The 9,187-nt window shown below is 46.7% G+C and overlaps 1 long non-coding RNA gene across 1 annotated transcript; it reads right to left on the bottom strand.

The window, feature by feature from the left end:
- Positions 1-889: 889 nt before the first annotated feature.
- LOC140185398 (uncharacterized) lies at positions 890-7,104 on the bottom strand. Its single transcript, XR_011882595.1, has 2 exons — positions 6,723-7,104; positions 890-1,143 (listed from the first exon to the last, which is right to left on the bottom strand). It is a non-coding gene; the product is annotated as an uncharacterized lncRNA (long non-coding RNA).
- Positions 7,105-9,187: the final 2,083 nt, after the last annotated feature.

Raw genomic sequence — 9,187 nt, forward strand, 5'->3', positions numbered from 1 at the left:
TCTGGACGATTGCATTCTATTCCAGCAAAAGATGTGGATGATTTTGACGTTGAGTAGAAAAGGCTTAACAGGGCGTAGCCTGGATAGGGAGAGATTGGACAATTAAGGGATATATTCTCTGGATCTGCAGAGGGCGAGGGAGGCTTGACGGGAGTTTATCGCAATATGGGAGATGCAGGCAGAATGGACAGCTTGTACTTATTTCCCTGAGGATGAATTGTCTAATACTAGAGGGCATATATTTTAGTTGGGGGGGCACTGGCTCATCAGCCCTATTTGTACTCTTTATTTATTTCGTAATTTAATATAATTTGTATTTTTCCTACACTGCTGCTATACAAAAAACACTTATCCATGACAGTAATGTTAAACTTGACTCAGAATGTTTAGAGGAAATGTGCTTTGCAAGCTTTCTTTTCATACTCATAGTGATGTATGTCTGGAATGAAGGCCAGGGTTGCTGAAGGAAGCAAATGAGAAAGGGGGAATTGGATACCACATTAATGTGTGGGGAATGCAGCAATGTCGATGTGTTTGCAGAAGGGAATGGTTTAATAAGGCGTGGAAAGACCAGTTTAGTTGGTTCAGAACAGCACAGAGAGCAGAAGGGCCTGTTCCCCTGCTGCTCTGTTCCATGTTGGTGAGACCACGGCTGGAGTACTGTGTGCATCTCCAGTCGGTGGCCTCAGTGAGGACTTGTTTAACCTGGAAAGGCACAATAAGGATTCACGACTCTTGCAGCCGGGACTGGAGAACTCAAATCAAAAGGAGACTGGATAGTGACTGTGCACTGATCCCAAAGCAGAGGGTGATGGAACACTGATTTCTCCTCCACCACCACAGACCCCACTATCACGTTGCATTTGTAGTGTAATGTAAACGGTGAAAATAACACGAATTGCTTATAATAGAAACTGTTGTGCACATTTCACAAATGCCCGCTTTGCATAGGAACGACACCTCCCGTCGATCAGCGCGCTCATTCTGCAGCAGCCGCATATCAGCCGGGGCCACCAGGTCATCTTGGAAGTTGTCGTCCAATATTGACAGCGTAAGAGGAGGGGCTGAGAGTGGGGCAGATTTCCACAGGGCCGATCGTAGATCAGACACACCTCTGTCTCCTACTGTCACTGGCTGTGGTGCCTGTCGGTCAAAGGAGAACACACATGACAATTAGTTAATATGAATGTCAGTTAGCCTTTCAAATAGCAGTAGAGAATGTTAGAAACAGAGAAACATGGAAAACCTGCAGCGCAATACAGGCCTTTCGGCCCACAATGCTGTGCCGAACATGTACTTACTTTAGAAATTACCTGGGGTTACCCATAGACCTCTGTTTTTTTGAGCTCCATGTACCAATCCAGGATTCTCTTAAAAGACCCTGTCGTATCCCACTACAGCACTATCGCCGTCAGCCCATTCCACGGACTGGCCACTCTCTTCGTATAAAACCTACCCCTTACACATCCTGTATACCTGCCTCCAAGCACCTTAAAAGAGTGCCCTGTCGTGTTAGCCATTTCAGTCCTGAGAAAAAGCCTCTGACTATCCACACGATCAATGCCTGTCATCATCTTAGAAACTGCCGTCGCTCCAAGGAGAAAAGGCAGAGTTCACCTAACCTATTCTCATAAGAGGAAGCCTTAAGGGCTTCGGCTCAACGGGCTTAGGCGGAAACGGGCAAGGCGAAGAGGGTTTGGCATTCATTTTTTGTTGTTATTTGAGGAGAGGGGCAGTATGAGTGTGAGGGCAGTTTGTTGTTCTCGGTGCTGGATGTGGGAGGTCCCGGAGTCTCCCAGCCTCCTGGACGTCCACATCTGCGCCAGGTGTGCCGAGATGCAGCTCCTAAGGGACCGCATCAGGGAACTGGAGCTGCAGCTCGATGACCTTCGTCTGGTCAGGGAGAGTGAGGAGTTGATAGAGAGGAGTTACAGGCAGGTGGTCACACCAGGGCCATGGGAGGCAGACCAGTGGGTCACGGTTAGGAGGGGGAAGGGGAAGAGTCAGGTAATAGAGAGTACCCAGTGGCTGTGCCCCTTGACAATAGGTACTCCTGTTTGAGTACTGTTGGGGGGGGAAAGCTTACCTGGGGGAAGCGACAGTGGCCGTGCCTCCGGCACAGAGTCCGGCCCTGTAGCTCAGAAGGGTAGGGCAAGGAAGAGGAGGGCAGTTGTGATAGGGGACTCGATAGTAAGGGGGTCAGATAGGCGATTCCGTGGACGCAGTCCAGAGACCCGGATGGTAGCTTGCCTCCCTGGTGCCAGGGTCCGGGAGATTTCTGATCGTGTCCAAGATATGCTGAACTGGGAGGGTGAGGAGCTAGAGGTCGTGGTACATATAGGTACCAATGACATAGGTAGGAAAAGGGATGAGGTCCTGAAAGGAGAATATAGGGAGCTAGGAAGGGAGTTGAGAAAAAGGACCGCAAAGGTAGTAATCTCGGGATTACTGCCTGTGCCACGCGACAGTGAGAGTAGGAATGCGATGAGGTGGAGGATAAATGCGTGGCTGAGGGATTGGAGCAGGGGGCAGGGATTCAAGTTTTTCGATCACTGGGACCTCTTTTGGCGCAGGTGTGACCTGTTCAAAAAGGACGGGTTACACTTGAATCCTAGGGGGACCAATATCCTGGCGGGGAGATTTGCAAGGGCTACTGAGGTGACTTTAAACTAGAATGGTTGGGGGGTGGGAATCAAATTAAAGAGACTAGGAGAGAGGAGGTTAGTTCACAACAGGGGGACGGGAACAAGTGCAGAGAGCCAGAGGGGTGTAAGATGAGGGTAGAAGCAAAAAGTAGTAAGGTGAAAAGTAAAAGTGGCAGGCCGACAAATCCAGGGCAAGCATGAAAAAGGGCCACTTTTCAACATAATTGTATAAGGGCCAAGAGTGTTGTAAAAGCAACCCTGAAGGCTTTGTGTGTCTATGCAAGGAGCATTCGTAACAAGGTGGATGAATTAAAAGTGCAGATTGTTATTATTGAATATGATATAGCTGGGATCACAGAGACATGGCTCCAGGGTGACCAAGGGTGGGAACTCAACATTCAGGGATATTCAATATTCAGGACAGATAGACATGTAGGAAAAGGAGGTGGGGTAGCATTGCTGGTTAGAGAGGAGGTTAACGCAATAGAAAGGAAAGACATTAGCCAAGAGGATGTGGAATCAATATGGGTAGAGCTGCATAACACTAAGGGGCAGAAAACGCTGGTTGGAGTTGTGTACAGGCCACCTAACAGTAGTAGTGATGTTGGGGATGGCATTAAACAGGAAATTAGAAATGTGTGCAATAAAGGAACAGCAGTTATAATGGGTGACTTCAATCTACATATAGATTGGGTGAATCAAACTGGCAAAGGTGCTGAGGAAGAGGATTTCTTGGAATGTATGCGGGATGGTTTTTTGAACCAACATGTCGAGAAACCAACTACAAATCAGGCCACTCTAGACTGGGCATTGAGCAATGAGGAAGGGTTAATTAGCAATCTTGTCATGAGACGCCCCTTGGGTAGGAGTGACCATATGGTGGAATTTTTCATTAAGGTGGAGAGTGACATAGTTAATTCAGAAACAAAGGTTCTGAACTTAAAGAAGGGTAAGTTTGAAGGTATGAGACGTGAATTAGCTAAGACAGTCTGGCAAATGACACTTAAAGGATTGACGGTGGATATGCAATGGCAAGCATTTAAAGGTTGCATGGATGAACTACAACAATTGTTCATCCCAGTTTGGCAAAAGAATAAATCAAGGAAGGTAGTGCACCCGTGGCTGACAAGGGAAATTAGGGATAGTATCAATTCCAAAGAAAAAAATGTACAAATTAGCCAGAAAAAGTGGCTCACCTGAGGAATGGGAGAAATTCAGAGTCCAGCACAGGTGGACAAAGGGCTTAATTAGAAAAGGGAAAAGAGATTATGAGAGAAAACTGGCAGAGAACATAAAAACTGACTGTAAAAGCTTTCATAGATATGTGAAAAAAAAAGATTGGTTAAGACAAATGTAGGTCCCTTACAGACAGAAACAGGTGAATTTATTATGGGGAGCAAGGACATGGCAGACCAATTGAATAATTACTTTGGTTCTGTCTTCACTAAGGAGGACATAAATAATCTTCCAGAAATAGTAGGGGACAGAGGGTCCAGTGAGATGGAGGAACTGAGGGAAATACATGTTAGTAGGGAAGTGGTGTTAGGTAAATTGAAGGAATTAAAGGCAGATAAAACTCCAGGGCCAGATGGTCTGCATCCCAGAATGCTTAAGGAAGTAGCCCAAGAAATAGTGGATGCATTAGTGATAATTTTTCAAAATTCTTTTGATTCTGGACTGGTTCCTCAGGATTGGAGGGTGGCTAATGTAACCCCACTTTTTAAAAAAGGAGGGAGAGAGAAACCGGGGAATTATAGACCAGTTAGCCTAACATTGGTGGTGGGGAAAATGCTAGAGTCATTTATCAAGGATGTGATAACAGCACATTTGGAAAGCGGTGAAATCATCGGACAAAGTCAGCATGGATTTGTGAAAGGAAAATCATGTCTGACGAATCTCATAGAATTTTTTGAGGATGTAACTATTAGAGTGGATAGGGGAGAACAAGTGGATGTGGTATATTTGGATTTTCAAAAGGCTTTTGACAAGGTCCCACACAGGAGATTAGTGTGCAAACTTAAAGCACACGGTACTGGGGGGTAAGGTATTGATGCGGATCGAGAATTGGTTAGCAGACAGGAAGCAAAGAGTGGGAATAAACGGGACCTTTTCAGAATGGCAGGCAGTGACTAGTGGGGTACTGCAAGGCTCAGTGCTGGGACCCCAGTTGTTTACAATATGTATTAATGACTTGGATGAGGGAATGAAATGCAGCATCTCCAAGTTTGCGGATTACACGAAGCTGGGCGGCAGTGTTAGCTGTGAGGAGGATGCTAAGAGTATGCAGGGTGACTCGGATAGGTTGGGTGAGTGGGCAAATTCATGGCAGATGCAAATTAATGTGCATAAATGTGAGGTTATCCACTTCAATGGCAAAAACAGGAAACAGATTACTACCTGAATCGTGGCCGATTAGGCAAAGGTGAGGTGCAACGAGACCTGGGTGTCATTGTACACCAGTCATTGAAAGTGGACATGCAGGTACAGCAGGCAGTGAAAAAGGCCAATGGTATGCTGGCATTTATAGCGAGAGGATTCAAGTACAGGAGCAGGGAGGTACTACTACAGTTGTACAAGGCCTTGGTGAGATCACACCTGGAGTATTGTGTGCAGTTTTGATCCCCTAATCTGAGGAAAGACATCCTTGCCATAGAGGGAGTACAAAGAAGGTTCACCAGATTCATTCCTGGGATGGCAGGACTTCCATATGATGAAAGACTGGATCGACTAGGCTCATACTCATTGGAATGTAGAAGATTGAGGGGGGATCTGATTGAAACGTATAAAATCCTAAAGGGATTGGACAGACTAGATGCAGGAAGATTGTTCCCGATGTTGGGGAAGTCCAGAATGAGGTGTCACAGTTTGAGGATAAAGGGGAAGCCTTTTAGGACCGAGATTAGGAAAAACTTCTTCACATAGAGAGTGGTGAATCTGTGGAATTCTCTGCCACAGGAAACAGTTGAGGCCAGTTCATTGGCTATATTTAAGAGGTAGTTAGATATGGCCCGTGTGGCTGAAGGGATCAGGGGGTATGGAGGGAAGGCTGGTACAGGGTTCTGAGTTGGATGATCAGCCATGATCATACTGAATGGCGGTGCAGGCTCAAAGGGTCGAATGGCCTACACCTGCGCCTATTTTCTATGTTTCTATGAAGGACACCCACACCCCCACAGACACCAAGGACATGCTCCCTTCTCACTGCTGCCATCAAGAAGAGGGTGCAGGATCCTCAGGCCCACACCACCAGGTCAGAAACAGTTACTACCCCTGAACCATTAGGCTCTTGATCCAGAGAGCATAACTTCACTGAAATTCAGTAACCCCATAACTGAACTGTTCCCACAACCTCTGGACTCACTTTCAAGGACTCTTTATCCCATGTTCTTGATCTTTATTTCTCATTTATTTATTATTATTTTTCCTTTATATTTGCAGTTTATTGTCTTTTGCACTTAGGTTTTTGTCTGTCCTGTTGGGTTTGGTCTGTCAGTGATTCTATAATGGCTCTTGGATTTGCTGAATTTGCCCCCAAAAAATGAATCTAGGATTGTGCATGATGACATGTTTAAAGTTTTGATAATAAATTTACTTTGTAAACTTTAAATCGCACATTTAAATTTGTGAATGTCTCTCTCAAACACAAGAGTGGGTTGTGAGTTCTGAAGGTTCACCAACTGCTGGGTGAATTATTTTGTTCTGATCTGAATGGCCGTCCCATCTCTGTGACCACAGTTACTGGGAACATTGCTGGATCGAACTGGGAAGCCTCGGATTCTCTGTTTCACTGTTTCAAACATTTGGACACACAAACACACACATACACATACAAAATGGCGGCAATCATACCGGTGCCCAAAAAGACCGGGGTGAACTATTTGAAGGACTATCACCCAGCGTACATGGAACACTGTGGCTTTTTGATGGCTTTTCCTAAAGTGACCCAAAATGAAGAAAAATGAAAAAAAAATCGGTTTAAAAATGGCATTTCGGGTATTTTTACTGCTGTCAATTTTTAACCCGGCTCCTGTTTCTTATTTTCTAAAGCACAAACTGACCTTTGCGCCTTGTTCTTACCTTGGCCTTAGCCTGTCCGGTTGCACAGGGGAGTGGTGAGAGCTCCAGAGATCCATCAGCAGCCGCTGCGGGCCAGCTCCCGTCGCCCAGCAGCAGCAGACCGGTCCGGGGTAGAACTCCAGACAACAGGCCCCGATCCACGGCGGGGAAAGACCGGGCATCCTCCGTGCAGCTGAAACATCTCACGGAATCTCCGCCAGTCTCTTCAGCTCTGCCATCGGATGATTCACCCGGCCGGTGTTGCAGCCGTTACCCGACGTGCAGCTCCCAATCTCCGGCCTCTCCCCGGGTCCACTCGCTCTCGGTTCCAAACCCCGCACCGCTGCGGAAGTTCAGCGTCCCGCCCACTGACACCCCTCAACCAATGGAAGCAAGACTCTCCCAGCTGTGCCGCTGATTGGCTGTGAGTGTGTCTGAGGACGGGCTGCTGCCGCCAATCACAGTTTGTTCTCAGAATCAAAGGAATTTCCCCGAAACTCAAACTTCAAAGTACATTTTATTATCAGAGTACAGACAACCCCGACAAGCATTTTGCTGCGGACACTGAGAAAATCTACAGAACATAAGAGCATAAGACCATAAGTCCTAGGAGCCGATTTAAGCCGTCTGGCACATCGAGTCTGCTCCGCCGTTCACTCATGGTTGATCCTTTTCCCTCTCTCCTCCTCAACCCCAGTACCCGGCCTTTTGCCCGTATCCTTTGATGTCATGTCCAATCAAGAACCTAGCAATCTCCACCTTAATGACACCCAACGACCTCGCCTCCACAGCTGCATGTGGCTACAAATTCCACAAATTCACCATGCTTTGTGAAAAGACATTTCTCAGCATCTCAGGTTTGAAAGGGCGCTTCCCGATGCAGAGCCTGTGCCTTTTTGTCCGAGACTCTCACTCCATGGGAAACATCCTTTCTACATCTACTCTGTCTACATTTCAGTATTCAAAAAGGTTTCAATCAGATTCCCCTCACCCTTTTGAATTCAACCGAGTACAGACCCAGAGCCATCGATCGTTCCTCGTATAATAACCCTTTCATTCCTGGAATCATCCTTGTGAACCTCATCTGAAGCGTCTCCATGTCTGACCTTTGACCTCAACACCACTTCAATGTCCCCATCAGCGCTGAGGCCCAAAATATGTCTATTCAATTTAGAAACCTCGTGGAGAAAATTCCAAAGATTCGCTGCACTGGGGAGGAAATTTCTCCGCATCTCAGTCCTGCTGAGGTGAACTGTGATTTAAGTCTGTGGACCATGGTTCCAGAGCCCAGCCAGGGGAAACATCATTCCTGCCCCAACACTGTCAATACCCTGTGAGATTGTGCCTGTCTCTTTTACTTCTCTAATTCTGAGACATGATCAACGCGATCGGTCTGAGTCAAACCACCTCTGATTTCACCAATTTCACCAATTTTGATACAGGCCCAGTACGACGATTGGTTGTGGGAGCATCTCAATGGACGGTAAGTGGGTGTAGTTATCCTCTGTTGTTGCAGAGCCTGATGGTTGAGGTGTAGTAACTGTTCCTGGACCCGGTGCTGCGAGACCTGAGCTCTTGCATCTTGTACCGGATTGCAGCAGCGAGAAAAGAGCCTGGTCTGGGTGGTGAGCATCTCTGATGATGGATGCTGCTTTGCTACGACGGCGTTTCATGTAGACGTGCTCAATGGTTGGTTGGACTCCAACCAGGATGTGCTCGGATGAATCTAATAGCTGCCCCGAGATTACTGCAGTGGAGACGGGACGGTCACTCACCTCTTTGCGGACTGTGGGCTGGTGAAGATATGTGGAGAAAGATGGAAGGGCCTGTGCCACAGCAGCTGCGTGACAGAAGGGTCACTGATCTTCGGGTAAAGGCATTGCACGGTTTATCTTTGTGAATATTTATGGTGTGTAATGCTTATTTTGATTTAAAATTAAAAAAACATCAACGTCTGGGCTCTGTCCAGAATTGTGGAAACTGGCCTTTCACTGAAGCTGGGACAGACATGGGTAAAGTCAGAAAGTTTCTTCGGGACTTCACCGACTAAAATGTTTTCCACCCTGTGATGTGGAATGTCCAGTCCTGTACTTTTCGCTGCAGCCACAGCATCTGTCTTGTCACAGCACAATATTCTCTCCACATCCCCACTTTCATGGCATGAACTAATTTAATAGTTGTTTTCAATAGTTACTTAACCCCGGTTTTACACCCCAGTCTGACTCTCTTTACACTTGGAAAAAAAAAGCGAGCTGCTGGAGGAACTCAGCAAGTCAGTCAGCATCTGTGGAGGGAAACGGACAATCGAAATTTCGGGTTGAGACAGTCCAGATGAAGGATCTCGTCCCGGAAAGTCGATTATACATTTCTCTCCCAAGATGCTGCCGGCCACGCTCAGTCACTCCAGCATCACATTTCTTACCGGAGATTCCAGCATCTGCAGTCTCTTGTGCCTCTCTTTTCAGAACTTGTCCCTTTCAGTCCTG

The sequence above is a fragment of the Mobula birostris genome, chromosome 20 (assembly GCF_030028105.1).
Source record: "Mobula birostris isolate sMobBir1 chromosome 20, sMobBir1.hap1, whole genome shotgun sequence".
Taxonomy (NCBI): domain Eukaryota; kingdom Metazoa; phylum Chordata; class Chondrichthyes; order Myliobatiformes; family Myliobatidae; genus Mobula; species Mobula birostris.